Below are 22,679 nucleotides of genomic sequence, written 5' to 3'. Positions count from 1 at the left end.
TGATATGTGTGCCTTCTGTTTTTTTTTGCTCCTATCTATTACACTGATAGCCATAGATTTAAAAGACAAACATGCTCTAGTGCCGTCTTAGAAGAACCAAGTCAGAATGGTCTCTCAGAAGGAGAATAAATTATCATGTTTACAGATGTTTAAGTAAATTAATCATCAAAGTGTGAAATATGATTGATTTTATATTTAAAAATCAATATTCTATTGACTTGTTTGTGTCTTTAAACCAGTCTCCATTCTGTTAAACCTTTTATTGTCACAAAATCATCCAATGAATGAAGAATGCGATGGCTGAGAAGCTTGTTTATGTAAGACTTAGTGTATAGTTGTCTGCACCTTTACCTATTTTCTTTTATTTGTTTGATTACAAACAACCCATAGTAGGAGGAAGATTTTGACAAAGGAACATCACGTATTTGCCATTAACTCCAGGCGTCTATAATATTCTTGCAGAAGTTTGAATCGGTAGAAACAAAGAGGGAGTTTCTGATACAACTTCATTTACTTCTAAGGAGCATGGAGAGGAGAAAAACTGATAGCACTTGACGCATATATAGCAAGTTCACGTTTAATTGTCTTCCATTTGCAGCCTGCAAATGTCAGTTCATTGTGTAAAACTTTGAGAGTTGTTGCCCAAAAATGTGCTACAACCATACCTGGTCTCTCCTAAATGTCAATATTAACCTACATTTACCCACAATAAAAAATACTGATAAGTAAAGAAAAAAAAAAAGTTACTTTCTGATAATATTTTAGTCAAAAAATGTTCAAAACAGACCTAAATACACAAATTGCTATATTACAGGCACTTACATTGGTATCAGAATCAAAATGAACTTTACTTTGCAAAATTAATGTTAACTGCTGGGTTCTGGCAGTTCTCTGTTGCCACACAATAACACACTATGTCTGTACACACACACACACACACACACACACACACACACACACACACACACACACACACACACACACGTGCTTACATTTCCAGATGTACTGGAGTCTGTATAGTGTAGTTTATGGGATGTGGACTGTTACATGGTCCTGCTAACTGTGCATAAAACCCTGTGCATTTTTCAAGAGAATCACTAGCAGCTGGAGAAAACATTGCATTCCACACTGACACAAGGCCAATTTGTCAGGGTTTCCACTGAAATTGTTGCAATATACTGACCATTAACAAAGCACACATATCTGCTTTCCCAGCTTTTGCCATATGTTAAATGTGCAGCAGTTTGTTGGTTGCATCCTCCTCTCCTGTTTCCTCATCTCACCTCCTGTCCTGTGTCCCCATCACATTCTTTCCACGTCTTTGGAAGAGCATCGTGGACGTCACACTACAGCCTGGCAGAAGGCCATGTACAAGTTACAAGCACTTCTGTAAGGCCAACGGGTCGACTACTCAGCACTTACAATATATGTATAGTGGCACTTCATAGTATCACATATCTGATGCCTTAACTTCTAAGCCACAGGTGTCAAACATGTGGCCCGGGGGCCAAAACTGGCCTGCCAAAGATTCCAATCTGGCCTGCGGGATGAATTTGCAAAGTGCAGAAGATATTAACAGTCAAGGGCGTCAAACTCGAAAATAATAGCATAATAACCTGGAAGTAATGACTCCAAATTTTCTTCTTGGTTTAATGTGAAAAAAATAATATGACATCATGCCTTTAAATAATGGCAACACCAATTTTTTCTCTTTGATTTACTGCAAAGAACCTTAAATTCTGATATCCTTTAAAAATAAAACATCAATAACCTGAACAAATACGAACAACCTGAAATGTCTAAAGAAAAATAAATGCAATTTTAACAATGTTTTGCCTGTTTTGTGTCTTGGTAGATCTGATCTGTAATGCACATGTATAAATCATAAGTTGATTAATTTTTTCTTATTATTATTTCTTCTTATTTTTCTTCAGACATTTCAATTTTTTCAGGTTATTCACATCTATTTTGTTTGGATAGTTTGTAAAATGTAAATGTTTTCATAATTTAATGTTATTTTTTGCATATAAAAATTTGGAGTTGTTGTTATTTATAGGCTATTATGCTATTATTTTACTGGTCTGGCCCGCTGGAGATCAAATTAGGCTGAATGTGGCCCCTGAACTAAATGAGTTTGACACCCCTGCTCTAAGCAAAGCAAGACTTTAGTGTTTGTTTGGTGCAGGTATTTTTAACTACCACTTTTCATGGACTGGACATATACACATGAAGAATTGCTGCATCAAAGATTGTTTTAACCATTGCTTGGAGACAGAAACATTACAGCTCTACATTAAATATGAAATAAGTCATTACAAAATCTTGTCAAAGGAGACAATGCTCAACATACCTGTGCAGATTTCAGCTGCAGTATTCTGAATCTCTCCACAGACCTCGCCAAAGCAGCTTCTAATTTCTCCATAGGACATGAAGAAACATAAGAATCAAATGATACAGCTCATTGCAACATGACTCAAGAGAGCACACAGAAGCACTAATGGGTTATGGTCAAGACATTCTGTCTGGACAACAGCTGGTTTCCCAATTAATGGGAGACCCAGAATGCTTTCCACATCTAGATAATATAATGACAGCTTCTTCGTTTGCTTACAACATGTCTGTCCCTGAGGTGAACCTAGATGAAACCAGTCTATGAGGAAGCTGAACTTGATGAACTAATTTAGGGTAAAGCTGAGGGGAAGACAGATTTCCATGTTTTTGTTTTAAAACCGCTGCTTCAGGGTGAGTCATACAACACGATAGAGTTTAACTAGAGTACAGATATAATTGCCTTCTCCCAAAACTGCAGAATTATATGATTTGTATGCTTTAGATATGTGTTATCCATGAATGCATGCATACATTAATGGATAATTTATTGCAATACATCAAACCGAGTCAGTTCTCAGTTATGAATCACTGAATCTATGTTATATTTTCTGAAATAAGTAATCACATGTTATGATTGGGACTTTTTATATCAGTTTGGGATTCTCTGGGATTCACTTTTTTAGCTCAGGCTCCAATTTGAGGACCTCTTAAAATACAATAAGTGGGTCACTGTGGAGGTCTGGCAGCAGACAGACCTCTGCTGCCATCTGCTGTACAGAAAGAAACAGTGATGTTTCAATCCTGCTTTTTTTATTATATGTATCTAGTTTCCACTTTCACATCAACACCTGTATGTTTAATTTTTTTTCTTGAAAAAACGCCCTAATGATATAGTTTACTTTCAGCACTCAAATGTTAATCTGTACTTTAATTCTTGCCAACATTAGGTGTTTCAGGTCTGTGTTTACAGTCATGTCCCTGTACATAAGTAACCACTGGGTGGCGATTTTGTCCTTCTATAGGTACTTGAGACTTGTTTGCTCCAGCTGTTATATAAGCTATTTTGTTTATTCTTATGTAAAGAGGATTAACATTTGAGTTAATAGTAAATCACTGCTATAGGAGAAAATTATTTAATTTCTTTCCCTTGCATTTCTGACAGAATATAATCACCACGACACAGATTAATTGATTGCAGAATGTATTTAGAAACAGGCTTAGGATTTCTTCATTTCAGCAAATGCACACTGCACACAGCGGTTTATTTAAGAGACCAGCCCACACACAACCTTCAGTCCTATCCACTTACATTCAATCAATAACACTATTCCATTTATACAGCTATGACATCATATGAAGGCTTAGGAAAACAGTGCATTGAGTATTTTATTTAATTTATTTTATAATTCTTGGCAACTTTGGATAAACCAACAGTATCTTATTGAATTCTGTCTCTTATGTTTCAGAATCAAGTCTCAAAAGCTTTTCATTAGTTTCTTATTGCATGGGAAAAGAATGTCCCCGGGTGGATGTCAAACCTCTTTGCAAGTGAAGTGGTGAAGGAAGAAGAGATGAAGGATGGAGGATGGCCTTTAGAGATGCATCCCAGAGACAGGATGCACACAGAGCCATTGTCTCATCAGGCTTAGTATGCAGTCCACTTTGCTGTATCGCCAGGGCCAAGGCTCAAATCAATTCAATATGGTGGCTGGCAGGGGACAGCTACTCAGTGGGTGTAGCCCAAATACAAATAAATCCAGAACTGGTCTAGACACATGGGATGCAGCACAGTTCAATGTGTTTTTTTTTTCCCACGCTGTAAAATTACAGCTCCTCTGTGTGAGAATTTTACATTATACTTGTCAGTATCTCATGATTGTAAACTTAGCTCAGGACATTTACAAGTGAAATGACTTGTTCTTTGACACAAGTGCAATTATTCATTTAAAGTTAAAAGCATATTTGAGCAAAGTAGACGAATCGTACGTTGCAGTGAAGTGAAGACACCGGGGTGAGTGAGGGCTTTTATTGTGAATGACAAGCTTGACCTTGATATGAGATATGGGGCTGCAGTCCCAGACAGTGAGGCATGTCTGATGCCCAAGTCGGCCTGATAGCTGCTGGCATTCACCTCATCATCTGTGTGCATGTGTGTGTGTGTGTGTGTGTGTGTGTGCACGTTTGTATTTATATGTGCTGTTGGCCAGAGAGAGCTTGAGAACTGTAAGCATCATCTGTTGCTGCATGAATCATGCTGTAGCTCAGGACGTGAGATTCTGCCATGGCCATCTGGGGTTTCAGGATGTGCCTCAGTTAGGAGTGTGTAGAGGGAGTCAACTCTGGGTTTACCTGTCATAGTTTCAGTGTTTTTTCTTTCTTTTTTTTTTTTTTAATCTTTTTCCAAGAGACGATAATTTGGAAATGACTGTTTATATCCAATCTGCCAAACTGGAAACACTAATATGCACAAAAACAAAGTTGGCGTCAGTTGCTCAACTGATTGAGTTTCTGCTTTTACTAAAAACGACCAAATACTTCAACATAATCCCTTTTCAAACTTTATCACAGAAAGAAAAATGTTTTGGCAAATGTTTCGGAAAATGTGACACCAATCGACCTGGTGGTCTGAAATTATACTTTAACATTTGTGCATTGCAAGAACAAAAACAAATAAGAGACACAGACAAATCAATTTATAATTACATGCTAGTTTATTACTTATAAATTGAATCAAGTTAAACAAAAACAGAGACAAATCTGAAAAAAAGAAACACACTTTACCTCCTGTTTCTGAATGTGGATGACTACATTCTGGGTAAGACCTGGTTTGTGAATTTCTTTTCTTTTCTGTTTTAATTCTGATGATGCTAGTTCAACACCCTTACTGTCTGTATGGTGAAGTAATGCTGCCCTTCAGGGAAGGCAGTAGGTTGTATAGTTATCTCCTGATTGGGCAAAATCACCACCCTGAAACCACACAACCTACTACCTCACCCCGTACGAACATCAGAAACATGCTACTGATTAGCAAACTTTGCTATGTACAATACTGGAGCACATTCAAACTGTACATTTATACTACATATGTTGCTTAAATAAACTATTAAAAATATTGTAGGTTCATTTTGACACGTATAATTGACTATTGCCACATCCAGAGTAAAAAAAGTGAACCACCAAACATACCCACAGTGGGAAAAACTTTTTTTTATTGACATCAAGTTATACAGTACGACCATGAAAATCACAAGATGGAAAACTACTTCTGATCCACTATCACTTCCTGCACATGAGTTATGTTCTTAGCAGTCAGTATGTAAACTTGCACATTCCAGTGTTGATCCGGATCCAAACGGTCCAACAATGGCATCTGATGACATTACAGCCACTTCAGGAAAGACAGTAAGTTGTATAGTTATCTGACAGGGAGGGTATGACCCTAAAACTATACAACCTACTACCTCACCCCAAAGGACAGTCTTTTAAAACAAACTCCTTTTAGGTCCTCGTTCATGCAGGTAATCTGCTTTGACACACCTCAGTGAATACAAAACCATCGTTATGATTCAGAGAAACACAAATACACATGCCACTCTCCTCTGGTGCAGTGTGACGGGAGTCTGTTATGGTCGGATACAGAGTTGGGTCATTCAGTTCACGACAGGAGACATGGGGAATTCAAATGATCAAGTACATATGTCCCAAACAAAATGTAAAGCCATGATATTTCCATATTCAAATGTGACAAGCGACTAGCTTAAAAGGGCATTGGGTTTAAGGATATATCAGAAAGTAGTTGGAACCTCAAAATCACACAGTAATGTATTGTACTTTCAGAATTTACAATATAATTTAAACGTGGATCTATAAATCTGAGACTGTTACCCTACTGCAGCAGTAATTCTCATGCTAAACATCTGTTTCTCCTAATTTCCTCAGTACTGTGTGGTTCAGGGAGGACAGTGTTAACATTAGTGACCAGTGTATAGAGTGGGTGAACTCAAGCTCGCTCATATCTTGGCCCACATGTGTGGAACAGAGGGCTGCAGCTGCTGCTGCTGTTAATGTTTCTCACCTGCTCTTTAACACGCAGCAAAGGGGGGCAACACTGGCCTATTGCCCCTCCTCTCCATCACAGTTTCAACAGCACGTCAGGTAAACTCCATCTAAAAAGCTAAAAAGAGGGGGAAAATGTGTTACTTTAGCAGCGAAGTAGTAGTATTTGACGTAACATGATGACGTTTAGGGAGGCAGTCTTTATAAGGGTGTTTTTAATTATTTAATTATATACCCTTGCGATGCGGTTATGTTATGTTATGTTATGTTATGTTATGTTATGGTATATTATGCTATGTGATGTTATGTTATGTTATATTATGCTATGTGATGTTATGTGATGTTATGTTATGTTATCCTATGCTATGCTATGCTATGCTATGTGATGTTATGCTATGTGATGTTATGTTATGTTATATTATGTTATGTTATACGGGTAATCTAAAATGTAGATGACAGCATAATACAGATATGTATAAATATAAGTATGTACATGTCTTGAGCTAAGAGGCCCCACAGTGTCTGCTCAGTGGTGAGCCTGCGGCTTTCTGCATTATTCAACACTGACTTACTTACACCATAACACTGGGTGAGCATATTGTGAGTAAGCACAAGCACGCACCCTTACAGGTTAATAGATGCACTTGAGGAGTATCAAGACATTATACAGACAAAGACAGTCAATGTGTTAACAGTATGCCTATAGACTGTCAGGACAGAAAAAGTATTGCACAAAGCCACATAGAGAGCAATTTACTGGAAAGCATAGTTGGTTAAAAAAAGCATAATATGTTCTGTAGGCATATCCAAATCATATGGTAATCATAGGTAACTCTTCATGCCATTCCAACAGCAAATGAAGCAGTCGATTTAACCACTAAAATAGCAACTACATATGGAAAATTGTGCATATAGTATATCAGCATTCATATCAGGGCCTATTCCCTTTGTGCAGCCCTGCAAAAAGCACAGAGTGGGGCCCAGACTTCATAAGGTAAGGTCAGTCCACATGGTCCTCTCAACTCTGCTGACTGGACATACTTCAATCTAATATAGTAGATGGCTCTGGGGTCCTGACCAACAGAGTGCATGTCCAGGAAAGCTATTGCTTTCAAGTGAGGCCAGTTGCTATCATCCAGTGACAGGAAAATATTCACACTCACACCCACATACACACACTTACAGCTGAGGACCAATACACAATGCAAGTGCACACACTGACAGATAGACACAGGCATGTGCAAACCTGTGTAGGCCTCTTTACACAGTTATGCAATATAATCTAAAAACACCTGCTGTAGCAACAATTTGTCCATCTCTAAATACTACCTTCATAAAAGTGTGCAAACTCAGCAAGTAGCACTTCACTTGAAGGTACAGCGTGTGTAAAGTGATACGCTTCTTCAGCTTTCCTCCACCATTAGCTGTTTAGAAGGGCTGTGGTGCAAAGACCTTCTTTCTACACCTCATCATCTAATAATGTCACACAAACACAGCAACACACTGAGGGACATGCACACACAAACAAACACATAGACACACACACAGGCATAAGAACACAGACAACACAAAAATAATACCCTTTTCTGAGAATGCTGCAAAACATGATATTCATTTACCTCATCAAATTTTCACACAGCATTCACAGCAAAGGCACACACTGCTTAAAAAGCCACTTTAATTTAATCACACTTCAGTCTAAGTGCTACAGAGCAGAGATCAATCAATACTGAAGCTGATGTTCACTGCAGTGATAGTAAGACGGAGTGGAGTGCTATAACCTTGTAACCTAATCTATGGGCTTCTTGTGGTCTGTGGTCAGTCATTGTGGCAGGTAATCTGGCAAAAGCAGCTACACATTTACACAATACGTGAGCGTAAATTCCGTTTTTGTTTTTTTTTTTTCCATTGAATCTTTATTTTATTATAGTCTCTTGAGAACATACCTCTTTTTCACACATTAGTGACCAAAATAATCAAATTGAGCGTACACTTTATCCTGTACAAATAAAGTTGTTTTGCCAGTTGACTAACATTTTGGACAAATACTGGACCTACAAACTATAAACATTACAAACCTTATTATTTGAACATATATTTCTATATAAATTTACTTTATCAGAACTTTAAAAAAAAGTTTCAAGTTATTACCAAGCTATATTAACTAACTTTTCATCATTCTAAAGCACCTTCAAGCATCAACAGGGTCTGAATCATTGTGTTTAAGTGAGTATATACAGTTTAGTATTGAATATAGGCATAGGTATGTTTATGCCCCTCATTTTTATACATGTATAGCATCCTTGATATTGTGGATGCATTCATGAATAAACAGAATATGTGCACTGTCTGTATAGATCTACTGTACGCTTGTGCCCCACAACAAGTGAAGTGGTGTCTGGGTTCAGACAGTACAAGTCCAGATAGACATGGTAGAGCATTTATAAAGTGAAGCATGGCTTCTGTGCCTCCCCACAACCCCCTCAGGGTAGCACAGCAAGCATGACCCATCTATTTATACCAGGGCCAGGGGGGAGACAGTGTGAGGAGGAGGAGGACAGGGGGGTGGGTTGGGTGGGCAGAGAGTGCATGTGTGTGTCTGTGTGTGTGTGTATGTGAAAGAGACGGCATGGGCAGGTCCTGTTACACATGCCAGGGGGGATGGCTGGGGCAAGCCACAGGGGGATTCTGCTCAAAGTCAGACAGGCTGACCTCTCCGTCACCTCTACATGAGGCAGATATTGAGCTTGCAAACCTTGTGGGGTGGTGTATGAGGAGAGGCAGAGATGTGGGAGATTATAGATGCATGTGTATATGAAAGTGTTTGCATATGTGTGAGGGTCTTGGTCCAGTGTGTATTAATGCGTCCATATTTCGGCATTTGTGTAAGTCTGCTGTTTTGACTGAGGACCAACCAACATGTGTATCTGCACATGTGCAAAGCGCAAACGTACTCACGCCTATGTGCAGAATATGTGTGTCTGCGTGTCAGGCTGTGAGATGAACCGGCCCCAGTAACTGCCCCCCACCACTCCATCCGCCAGCAGAGCTATAAACATGCCAGGTGAAGAGGGTTGGATTAGGCAGAGTTAGCTGATCCCAGTGTGGCCCCTGGCCCCATCTTTAGAGGTAAAAAACGACCCCAATCATTGTAATGACAGGGCACGCAGCAGGGGTCGCCCAGACCACTGAGTCCAACCTTGCCAGCTGCTTCTCATCTCTCTTGTACAGTATATAGTCACATGTACACACACATACTTGTATGCACATGTGTGCATATAGACATGGTAAGGCTGCTGGATGCACAGCAGGATGCATGCCCATACAGCAGTCTAAATGGAAACTACTTGTTTGTGAAGGGCTGACAGGTGTCCATTACAGTTAAGGTCAGGAAACTCAGTTTTAATCACTGTACTTTACTTAAGCTAAACAAACCCATATTAGAAGAGAAAACCGATGTGTACTAGACCCATAAAATGAAATTGGCAGAATTTAACTATATTAGCTTAACTAGAAGCACTCGGAGAGCGCAGACCTCCGCCAAGGCTGATCAGTGGCCCCCCCCGTGGGCCCCCCCACCCCCGATCACCACCAAAATTTAATCATTTCTTCCTTATCCCATTTCCAACAAACCCTGAAAATTTCATCAAAATCTGTCCATAACTTTTTGAGTTATGTTGCACACTAATGGACAGACAAACAAACAAACAAACAAACAGACAAACAAACAAACCCTGGCAAAAACATAACCTCCTTGGCGGAGGTAGTTAGAAGTTGGATAACTGACTTAAGTAATGAATCATTGAATCTGGAAGTGAACATCAAAGTAGCTACAAAAAATGCAGATGGAAAATATTTTTTGTGCTGTTATTTTCCTTCCAAGGAAGTAATTCCAAAAGAAAAGCCTGATCTAAACAATTGGCCACTATTGGATATTCTGCTGACATCAACAGTTTGTAAAAAATCCATATCACCACAGATCAGTCTATCTATCTGTACCAGAGAGTAAGAGCAAGTTTTTCCTTCTTCAGTAAATGGTCATGGGATAAGTAAAAAACTGAATGCAAAGGCATTCTTCGAAACAACTTCTCACATCAAGATTGTCTGTAAACACTGCAACACAAAAAGAAAACCACCAAAATCTTAATTAGCTTTTTTGTACTTTGAAATCAGTTACTACTTTGGAGTCTTCATGATTTATTTATTTTTTTATAAGACTGTGATCGAACTGATATTTGGCATTCATCAAACTCAATCGATCAAACTACCTTTACTATAGTTAATCACAAAATATATTGAAAAAATGTTAGTGTGTACATTGTTAGCTTCATAGTATAAATACGTAAGAGATATCTGTGTAACTTTACTCTCCTATTTCTGCTGCTTTATTTTTCCTCACTGGCTATGACCTGAAAAAAATATGACTTTTTGCTATGAGGCTGACAAAAGACTATAGATTGTAGAGGGTTATATACATATTATATTCGTTGTGATAGTCTACGATAAGGCCAGTAGGATTTAATCTTAATTAAACTTAATTTATTATTCTCCAGATTTCGGCAGACTGGGCTGGGATATTTGAACCACAATGCACTTTGTCAATATGTGCAGTACTGTATATCACAGATTATTATATTATATCATATGGAGTATTTTTTTTCAAAAGATTCACCAGGTAAGTCTTCATGTCACCCCACTACTGGAGTCTGGTGAAACATGCACTGCCATGTGGCTGCTGACCTGTGGAGACCCTGTCTATTAGGGGAAGTCTATAGTCCTGACACGTCTACTTGCCCAACTCTGCTCTGGCCTGTCTACAGGGCCCCTTTCAGCTTGGGCAGTGCCCCATCGAGCTGCATCTGTCGCCAGCTATATTTAGATGGTGGGACAAATACCTTTCTCCGTGGATATGAACTTCAGCTGACAGACAGAGGGCCAGAGTAGACAGACAGGCATCTGTACAGTGTGCAACCTTGAAGAGCTTGTTACCCCCAGGCTACAGCTGGCTGTAGTCAGTCCTAATACCGTGGTTAGCAGTTATAGCTCAAATCTACGACTGGAAATACAGCACAGTTAACCCCAGTTTGTATTGAAGACCTTGACTTGGTAGCAGTTATTAGTGTTAGTGCCTATAGTTTCAGGACTGCTGCCAACAACCAGGGAAATATGCAGTAATATACACCGATAGAGTGACCTAATACTTTTTCCTCTATAACTTATATGACTTGAAAAATGAATCAATGTCTGTAGACTTGAATCCCTTTCAAATAGTCCTACATTTCAGCCTATAAGCATTTATGTGTGTGGCAGTGCCAGGAAAGCAGCCAGTGTGTGATATGTGGACCATGTTGCATGGCCATCTGCTCCATATAAGCATAAACAAATGCAGGCAGGCCAGCTTCACAGTATCATTTCCAAGAGGTCTATGCTGGGTAAATGTATTCATGCTTTGGTCTCTGGGTAGATACTGTAGAGATATGCCCTAGAAACAAGCCATGGTTATGCAATAGCATTCATAATTCATTCCACAAACACAATATGGAGGCCACTATGTCCCATATGCAAACACATGGCCAGATTAAGGAGTGTGGAGCCAAAGGGGACAGAGTGTATTCTGAACTGTTAGCAAAGTCACTGTCTGTCAATGAGCTTGTCTGTAATAGACCTAAATAGGCCAACTCTTACTGCTGGAGGGACTTCTGCTATATTTTGCACATGGGGTCTAAATCAGTTACATGCCAGCAAAGTAACACACTGAGACAGAGAGCTAGTGTTTACAGCATCACTTATGTTCCTTAAATAGATTGTGCTGTGCTTTTGTGCAAGCTATTAACATATCTTGATCCAGTGACACTGACTGGTAGAGTTTTGAACATTGACATATGTAAAAATTAGCACCACATATTTTAAGAGCCCTGCCGACTGGTCATCTTACCTGTTGCGCTACAAAAAGAGACATCATTTATGTGCCAATAGCTTCTGTCATTCAGCGAGTTAAGCCAGAGTAAATAAGATTACTTTAAATGTGAGAAAATTAACAACTCTAATGAAGTTCTCCTCAGGACTACTTTAAAATTCCACATTAAGTGGCGATAGTTCTAATCTGTGAATGGGGTGGATAATGGGAGAAAATCACTGTGTAACAAATTAATTCGATTCAACTGAAAAAGTAAATTGAGGTTTCATTAGTTATTACTGACTGAAGCTGAAACATCTTCTTCTTTGTACTAATCAGCTGCTATCATAGGGCATACTGAGTGCTAAATAACTTTGTGAGGGAAGTTTTGCAGTACGCCACTATAAAGAAAAGAGCCGGCAAATGCATACTATCTTGATATGGTATCTGCGGTCTTGAGGTCAGAGGATAAGAGGACTTTAATAACATCTGCACATGTAATCAAATGCCTGGCACATACAGAATTCCAGTGCTGTGGGCTGCTAGTTACTGGTGCTGGAGGGTGGGGCTTGGGGTCACTAAGTGCATGATACGCCACAGTTAGGGTCAAAGCTACAACTTACTGGACTGTTGACAGGGTGGAGGCAGGTAGATAAGCAGTTCTTAAAGCTTTGCCCGTGTACTCTCTTTAGTGTGGATGGTGTAACTGTGAGGGCCGGGCTGCTGGGGGACTCATGGTGGTGTAGAGGAGAAAGGGAAGACTGATGGAGGGTGGAAGGGGGTCATGCAGCTGTGGACCCTGCCAGCACATTTACCCCAATGGAAAAGAACCGTTTATGGCGTCCACCCAAGGTTAGCCCATTGAGAAGAGGAGCTGGGAAGAGGCCAGAGGGGAGGCTGCTTGTTTGTATGCACTCAGTCAGCAACAATTAACTGCCCTTCATTCCATAAGAAAATAACATATTTAGTTTTCCTATTATTGTTCACCGGACTGCCTATTTTTTACCGATCATTTCCTTATTTATTTTAATTCACTAGTTGCGCCCACTTCAGTCTGTCCCTCTCATCCTGCTACCTGACTACTTTGGCAGCAAAACACAAAATGGCGGCGGGAGCAGAGAGCTGGAAGGCAGAGAGTGGAAGCCATTTTCTAACAGATCTCGGCCCAGGCACAGAAAGAGTCATGACTTCCAACTCCAACTGGTGGACAATTAAGATTGTAGCGTTGACTGTGCACGTACATTAAAGATTATGTTTGTTTTCGTTTTTTTTTTTTTTTTTTTTTTTTAATCTAGCACACTAAAAAGCCCTTGGGATCGCTTGGCCTTTCAAATGGGATAAATGCACAATATCCAGCCATTATGATTTAATCTAATGCAGGCTCATGTTATAATATGCCTCAGAAAGAGAAAGAAAATAGAGGTAGACAGAGCAGTTAAATGGCATGCACTTAACAAATGAAACATACACAGCATCTAATTACAAACTTCATCTCATTAAATGAAATGTAAGACAATACCAAAGAATTATAATACATCATGGAATAACAACATATTAAATTGGCAAATGTTATGGTACTTACAGCACCGCTTTGATCGCCAGTCTGTCTGTCCATGATTTCAGCTGTTGGCCAAATTGCTTGTGCATGTGGCTGAAGTCATCTTAAAGCCTGCAATTGGGGAGAAACAGAGAGAGAAAAATCAACATAGATTGAGGATTTTTAAGTCAAATGGAGACACAGTTTGGAGTGAAATAAACAAAAAAGAGGAGAGACACAATAAAGAGAGAAGCTGAGAGAGGGATCTGTTGGAGAGCCAGCAGCAGCAGCAGCAGCAGCAGCAGCAGTAGAGGGCTGTAGGGGCTCCTCTCTGTAGCCTGTTTACTAATAAGCTCACCCCACGGTCTTGCCTGGCCAAGGAAACTCATTAGTGGAACATGTAACACACCGCACCCTCTCTGCTGGCCTGTACACCGGCCAACTCTCTCTGCCACATGCTCACCCAACACCAACACACAAGCTCCACCGTGGCCTTGCCCTTGCCCAGTAGCACCCACTCGCTGCATACACTTTGGCACGCTGTATTACTGAAACGCTACAGTGTCATGTGCGTGGGTGATGTGACGAATATGCATGTACTTGTGAGCATAAAAAGGGATTTTTCTGTACATGCGGCACAGTAGATTCACAGATGAGGGCATGTGCAGACTGTGCGGTGTTAATTTACGAGGCAGCTTTTGACATGTGCACGCGTTACCCTGTGCATACGTAGGAGTATGATGCCAAGAACCATCGTGTAGAGGTGAACCGGGACGAAACACAACAGAGGTAGTTAGTCATCATTAGTCAAACCTCAGATTGTAGACAAATAAAGAGGGCGATAGAGATAAATAGAGATGTTATGGTTGTCCTCTGGCAGACCAAGGAGGACACTGCCAATTACAGAGCCCCACTCAGCCCGCTCGACTGTAGCTGCTTAAGGGTGATAATTCTGTACAAGGACGCTAATTGCAGTACGGGACACGGCCTTGCCGGGGAAGGGTCTTTTATATATTGTTTCTAACGTTTGTAATTACAGTGCAGAGCCTTGGACTGCTGCCAGCACATGTTTATAGGCTCATGAGTAACCCAACTCCTCCAGCCCATGGAGGGAGATTCATGTCTGAGCTGTGCACTCACTGCACTCTGTGTGTGAGCAAGTGTGTACGTGTATGTTTGTGTGTACGTTCATGTTGATGACTCACAAAGCTCAAGCGATTATGTGCAGAGGAGATATGTGGTATAATATTCAAAAATACAATATTTAAACAGTATACACCGTATGGCCGGCTGTTAAGTATCATAAATTTAAAAAAAAACAGCTTTATTTTATATAATTATTTTGCAGGCTATCGAATACATTTTCATGCTTGTTTTACAAAGAGGAGCATCTGTAGTCTTTGAATCTACTGGAAAATCCTGTAATTCTTAGTTACTCTATGTTAGTTGTCTATGTAAGGATATCTGAATGTATGGAACAAAATTGAGGTTGTTCAAAGAAGATAAACAAGTAAAAAGTGCTTACAAAAACTCTACATTTAAGAACATAGTATATTAATGTACATATTCTGTGTCTAAATGAATACCACTATCACGGCTCAAGGCAGTGTCTTGATTGTTTGCATCGCTCACTTTAGCCAACAGGATTTACCTCAGCGCAGGTGAACACTAAGAAAGTGATGAAGCAGAGGTAAGTTTAGGGATTTACAGTATTTTGATAGTCAAAGAGTTGCAGCCAGTGCCTTTCAACACTTCCAACTCTACCTCCTTGTGGAACAGTTTTGCTGATCCCGCAGTTTTTCTGTGACTAAATTGCCTTGGCGACAGCGGAGGCCAAAAACTGAAGAAATATACGAGTGTTGGAGAAGAAAAAATGAGTGGGCGCAGCTCAACATAATCTGGAATATCGCTTTGCCTGGCAGGTACATAAAACAAGTATCTGTCCTGACGACGTGTGCCGAGAAACTCTCTCATGTGATGCTGTAGACCACAGGCTTAAGAGTCATTAAAACACATACTGAACACTTTGTGTGGTTAAGGGGCTAAGAAAACAGTATTTTACTTTCATGATTCTAATTATTAATGTGGTTGGGTGAAGCACATCACTCTGCCTGTCAAACCTCTGACAAATTCCCTCGAGAAATTAACTTAAATGAGCAGTATTCAAAGGTAAAACTCAGCTTGTGCTACAAGTTTAAATGTGTGTAAGAAAATCTTGGGTAAATAGACAAGAGGAAAAAAAAACAAAAACAAAAAAAAAACAAAAAACTCCTTGACCTTTTACCAAAAGGGTCCATGATGTAAAGCAACCATGTGAAAGTTGCACAAGTCTCATTTCAGGATGTAAAAGAGGGGGAGGTACGGGTACGGGGGAGGAAAATCTACATCATCTGTCACCCCCCCAAAACTCTCCTCCAGTCCAATATTATGTCAATATGACTGTGCTCACCTTCTCTGTGGAGTTGCTGTGGTTTTATGGATAAATTACAAGTGACACTCCCAGCTGACATCCTGATTAACACAGGGAGAATAAAATGGCCCCCAATCCTCAGTAGTCAACAGGGTAATGGACTAATGGCTTCCATGTATGCTGAGAGAAGTGAGAACCTGAGTGCATATGTGCATGTGTGACTGCATCAACATATGTGATTTTTATTTTGATGAATGAGCAACTCAATCTAATGTCTTGTCCATAATTATGGTAACCGTATGCACTAACCTAACCCCTAAAATGCACGTGTAGCGAGGTCTCTGCGTCTTTGTCCGTCCTCTGTTTTCCTGCCTGGCCTACCTCCCTTCTGTACTGTACTGCTGATCCTGTTTGAGTGCACTACAGCCTGTAGTGGCCACTGTAGATCCATTGATCTGCTCTCCCATATTCAAAGCACAGGAGAGCATCAGGGAGCCCAGCCAGCCTCTAATGCAGAGATGTGGTTTGACGAGACTGTTGTTCACCTCGGGGGAGATTGAACAGGATTTCCAAATGACTGATAAATGCTAAATAAGCCTGAAGACAAAGTATCTGAAGCTGACATAAGCAGCCTACAGTTAAGTCTTGCTAATTGTCTGATGGGTTTCTGCAGAATACACTGTCACCTTTAGAAATGTTCAGCTGCCAAAGTGGGAGAATTCACCCCAGCTCTATTTCAACAGCAGTACCTGACTTGTGCTAACACGTTGGCAGTATTAAATACTTTGTACTGCTGCTTAGAAATAGTAGTTATAATAATTAAAAATATTTTAAACTGCATATGATATAATACAGGTCTGGTTTATTTTTTACATGCCCTTGTTTAAGTGATATAAATATGTAAAATATTAACTAACTGTGCTATCTATGCATTTAAAACACACACACTCACACACACATACATGAAATGTATCACAAAAACATCTTATAATTGACATTTAATAGTACCATAGCAAGTGCACACTGTCCAGCAATTTAATGCAAATAACATAAAATAAACCATTAAAATCCACTTACATGCAGTTTGGCATCTTTGCAGTGCATGTCAATCAAATCACAAACCCTGACAGCCCTGGGGAGACCTCACACATAAAATAAAACTCTGATTATATTGGGTCCCTCGGTTTTATTGTACTTAAAACAGCACACTGCGACTGTTTTAGCCGGAGAAATGAAAGAGGCTACGTTATTGTGGCAGAAAAATATATTTACAGTGAGTGCTCACTTGGCCCCCATTCACCACTCCAATCTGGATTTCATATTAGCCAGGAGGAAATTGGATGGAATTCACAACATCACAGCAAGCTTATAAATGAAACAAAATCACATAATCTTAAATACCAATTTATATACTTAACAAATGAAGCAGTGTATTGGTGGCTTATTGCAGTGTTGTACTGGTGAATGACTCATTTTCAGTGAGTGTTGCACTAGTAAGAATACACTGAGCACTGGCACATGACTTAAACCACATACTCAACACTTCAAAAGTATTTGGCAGAAACGCTCAGATCTTGAGGCATACAGTAGTCTATACACCGCTGCTAAAACACACACCACCAATGCAATTTTAACAGAAAACATTGACATTAAAAGATTATTCCGATATCAAAATCTCCTTTCATCATTATTTAGAAAAATAAAAAAATATTAGTGACTTGCTCCTGTAGTGTGAACTATGCTATTTTAAATATGATTTTCAAGATTGAATACATTTAAATAAACATGAAGCAGTCTCTGAAGAGGTTAACATGTCTTCTTATCAGTATGGGGCTTATATATGATGTTTTTGTGCTTATAACTGTGTGTTTACAACAGAAAAATAATCCTTTTTTTTTTTTTTTTTTGCCAAAGACAATCATGCGCAATTTAAAAAAAAACATTTAGTCAGTAATTTGGTGATAGTTTCTATGTTTTTCAAGCAGATACTTGGTTAAATATAAGGCCAGGTTAAGTTAAAAGTAAAGAAATGGGTGAGTGAATAACTTAAATGACCCCACAAAAGTAAAAAAAAAAAAAAAATTGGATGGGAGTGTGTTTGCCTTTCCACAGAGGAAAAACACAATACCACCATAACCACAATAATATACTAATAATGATTTACAAAACATTTACACAATTTCAAGCAAGAAAGCAGAAAACACACAACACACACACACACACACACACACACACACACACACACACACACGATAATACAATATAATGGTATACTAAAACTATAAAGAAATATATATATATTTTTTACACTTGTAATCCTTAATAACAACTAACAATATGTTACAGAGTGTTATTTGAAGAAAATCCTTTTCTTTTTCGGCACAGTGTAAATATACGCAATTTAAATTATAATCTCACATATTTCTAAATAAAATACAGTTTAACAAAGCATAATAAAGGTGCACACAAAGAAGAATAAAATACTTGAATTACTGATGACAGTGGAACCATAATTTTATAAAACTAAACAAACATACATTTTATTTTTTTAATACACACTTGAGCATTTTCGGCATTTTTCATTGATCCACGAAAAAAAAACGAGTTCTTTTTATTTCACTTTCTAACATCGAATTATAAAACATGCTCAGGAAAATTCTATTTTTTTTTTAAATAAAACATTATTAATTTTGTCATTCAAGTTCAAGAGCAGAGTTCAAGTTCAAGTTCGGGAACTTTTTTTTGTTCTAACTGTGGCTTGTAGTTTTATTTATCTCTGTCTTTGCAGTGTTTTTACGAGGCATAATGACAATAATGTGGTAAAAAAAAAACACACACAAAAAATTAGCTATAAAAGTGTTTAAAGAATCCACTTTAAATCTCTTTTGCGAGATAAATCAGAAACACTTTCAACACTCCACACACTCTCAGTACAGACACAGACAAGAATGTAAAAAGGTGTTCTTTTTTTTTGTTATAGGTACTTTTACTCTGCATAGTGATTATTCGTAGACATTTCGATGTATGCATTTGATTTCACAGATCAGACTGTGTGTGCCTATGGGTGTGTAATTAAGAGATTTACTGTATAAGTCTAGCTGCAGTATAGCTTAAGTTTGCTTCAGTGCATTGAATCCCTCATTGTGAGTTACACCAGGCTGTTGGCTTGGTCAGGTAGACTTTTTACAGAGACAGAAAATACTGCAAACCCTCACCACCCTGCCATCTGCCTCTCAACATGCAACCTTCCCCTGGATTACTGCCATCCACTGCCAAAAAGGCCTTAGGGGTGGAGTAGTGTGAGACTTTGCCAGCCTAACCATGTGTCCACTGCTAGTTAAGCAGACCGAATCATATGAATACATAGTTTAATATTTTTATGGACAGGCTAAAGCTGACTCTTAAAACTATTATCTTGAAACCCTCAACCTGGGTCTAAAAAAGTCGAACCTGTGTCCGAAGTCTGAGTTGCAGCTGAACATCTGAATACATCACAGAAACCCCAAGCAACAAAAAATAAGGATATCTAGGAATTGACCATAAATGCGCAAAAGTAAAAAAAAATAAAAATAAAAAAAAAAAAAATACTGTAACAATGTATTTTATTCCTTCTAGTTAAACTAACTGTAGTGAATAATTGTAAATTATAAAACATGTCATATATACTAATGTAAATAAGTTTTTTCCAGAATCACACATCTGATATAAATCTAAAAAAGCCAGAGCAAATTTGCAAAAGTGTTTAATTCCAATTCACGTATTTAGAAACATCTTCTTTTGTAGTGATAAAGCAACATGACTACTAAAAGAGCTCACTGTAACAAAAATTAATGCATTTGTATAAAGTAATTTAGTTAAAAAAAAAAAAAAAAGATTGTAGTTTTGTAGTTGCCATTAATAGGTACGATGCAAAACAGAACTGTTTCAAAACGGCACATTAAAGAAGTACATTACAGAGCTCCAAATAATCAGAAAAGCATCCAATTTAAGTAAAAATTATAAGCTCATGGGCAGATACTTTACAAATAGGAATGTGCTGAACTATCATATAAATTCTCTTTAAAAGGTGACATAAGATTTGAAAATACTGTGAGAAAAAGCTGAAATTCAAAGAAATGAAATGGACCATCTTGAAAGTGACTTTTTGGAACGTGAAGTCAGTCAAACCGATTCCACACCACGTATGATACACCATGTTCTTCTCTATCTATAGAACATACAAAGCCCGGACTGAATGATTCGTATGAAATACCTCCACAACAGTGGCCCTCCACTCAACCACTGCTTACCTCGAAGTACGGTCATCATGGCAGCATTACACTGCTATTCATGACTTCTGTTTTTGCACATAAATTACCTCTAGGTGTTGTGGAGTGATGCAGAGAAGCTGAAAAACAATTTATAAGACTTAAAAGAGAAGTTCTGCTTTCATGTACACTCCTGTTTACGTTACTGGAGAAGAAGCGTGTTTACAGATTTATGTTCGGACATATAGATCAGCGCTAAGGTGCAAAGAAACTTTGTTTAAGAAACCATCCAATATTTATTTGTACAGAGTGCTTGTTAAACATGAAAGCTGAGATGGTAAACACAGGTATAAACTTCCATCTACACCACACAAGCGTCTTAAAACAGATATTACTCACCGATTTTTCAGACCAAAGATGGTAAATGTCCAGTCGGAATGAGAGCTGTTCTCGTTTTGATCCACACCTCTATCACGAAGAGGAGAAAGCCATAATCTCCCGTTTGGTTGTGGAAGAGCCAGTGATCTTCCTCAGTCCGTTCCCTTCACAGCTGTGCCTCTGCCTCAGCTCCAGCCCCAGCCCCAGCCTCAGTCTCAGTCTCACCTCCAGACTCACCCCCTCTTCCAGCCTCAGTCTGGCCCTAAGCTCAGGGCTACACGGCTTGCCTGCCACTGGCTGGATCCAGGCCTGGTGAGGCCTGAAACAATGGGAGGCCATGAGGCTGTCTGCAAGACTCCAGCTAAGCCTGTCTGCTAGTTAACAAGTCTTTCAATGAGGAATGTTAGCAAACAGACAAACAGCATGTCTGATGCATGCAAATAGCACAACCAGTCCAGTCACAGCCTTGGCTGGGCACATGAATAATTCAGTAGTCTATATGCTGCTCTCCCACATTACTCCCTCCCTCTTTCCAAATGAAATGCCTTCACTAGAATAAGTGTTCAAAGTATTCAGACCTTCGTTTTAACAACAGCTTTGGTCACGGAATCAGCTTTATTACTTCATACAAACATGCAATACTGGCACAAAGTGGCCATGTAAAAACACAACATGCAGGGCTACATCTGACATTTTGCCACAACAACTCAAAATTTCGTGATTACTACTTTTTTCCTCTTATTGCTTTTTAATGTCTTTTGTTTGCAGTTGGCACCTGTCCCAGAAAGAGCTCCGGCTCAGCACACCACTCATTCCCCTGTTAGGAGAGCGAGTCAGTGTGCAATAGAGAGAACAAGGGTGAGCGAGAGAAACAGAGACACAGAGAGAGATACAGAGAGAGAGGGCATGGGAAGTGAAGAGACGGAAGGACAGACAGTTAAGATGAAGGAAGTGCAGTACTTCAGGCCAGTCACTGGCGCTGACGATGGACATGTCTTTATAACACGTGTACCGCACTCAGATAGTGGTCACATTCTCTGCTTATCATCCACAGTGATCATCAGCACCACGAACCCACCGCAAGCAGGTTACCCGCAAGAAACAGCGCTGCGGCACTCCAGGTGGAACAAGACCCATCACATGGCGAAACACCACCTTGACAAATTTCCATCCAAAAAGAGAAAAACTAAACAAATACTACGTGAAACCCATCAATGGAGAAGAAAATAGGACGGCGCTTGGCAATTTTAGAAAATAAAATAAGAAAAAAAGAAGAATCAGCGTTGGAATTCCAAAGTGGTGCAAAAATCTTTGCGCTGAAAGTGAGAAAAGGCCCCTAAAAAGCAACTTGTTGCCAGGTTTTGCAGAGCTGCTGTGCAGCTAGTTGGAGGCAGAGGGTTAAAATCCAGCTAGTAGTGAGTGAAAAAAAGCTCCGTCTATGGAAGGGCGGGCTGTGGGGAGGCCCTGACTGTAGAAATAGCAGCAGACTTTTTTTTCTTTTTTTTTCCCCCTCGCAGAGCTTAAGTCTCCCCCTTGCGTGTGGCTGGAGCAGAAAGAGGAGAGCAACCGAAACAGGGAGAGAAAAAGAAGAGAGACTGAGGAAGAGAGGAGGAGACAGCGAGCGCACAGTGAAGGGGAGAAAAGCTCCACTGATGATGAAATAGGAGGTGCGGCGGAGCGCGCGAACCAGTCACTTTTTCATCAGATGTCCAACACGGCAAGGAACTGTATTTGCACTGGAGACAGGGGAGAGGGAGGGAGGGAGGAAGGGAGGAAGGGAGGGAGCATAAGATGGGTGGGAGACGGAGGCACAGAAGGAAAGAG

The 22,679-nt window shown here is 39.4% G+C and overlaps 1 protein-coding gene across 2 annotated transcripts in view; it reads right to left on the bottom strand.

Moving 5' to 3' along the window:
- pparab (peroxisome proliferator-activated receptor alpha b) overlaps window positions 1-22,679 on the bottom strand; it is a 102,012-nt gene that overhangs the window by 57,334 nt on the left and 21,999 nt on the right. Inside the window, exons 1-3 of one of the 2 annotated variants that reach the window (XM_030136304.1) lie at window positions 20,877-22,618; window positions 13,866-13,952; window positions 6,407-6,505 (exon numbers count right to left, since the gene is read on the bottom strand). The gene's annotated coding sequence lies outside the window, so the exon portion shown is untranslated. Of the gene's footprint in view, window positions 1-6,406; window positions 6,506-13,865; window positions 13,953-20,876; window positions 22,619-22,679 lie in introns of those variants that run through there. The other variant, XM_030136303.1, reaches the window with a different exon arrangement.

The sequence above is a fragment of the Sphaeramia orbicularis genome, chromosome 6 (genome assembly GCF_902148855.1).
Source record: "Sphaeramia orbicularis chromosome 6, fSphaOr1.1, whole genome shotgun sequence".
Lineage (NCBI taxonomy): Eukaryota > Metazoa > Chordata > Actinopteri > Kurtiformes > Apogonidae > Sphaeramia > Sphaeramia orbicularis.
This window is presented reverse-complemented; position numbering and strand designations above follow the sequence as displayed.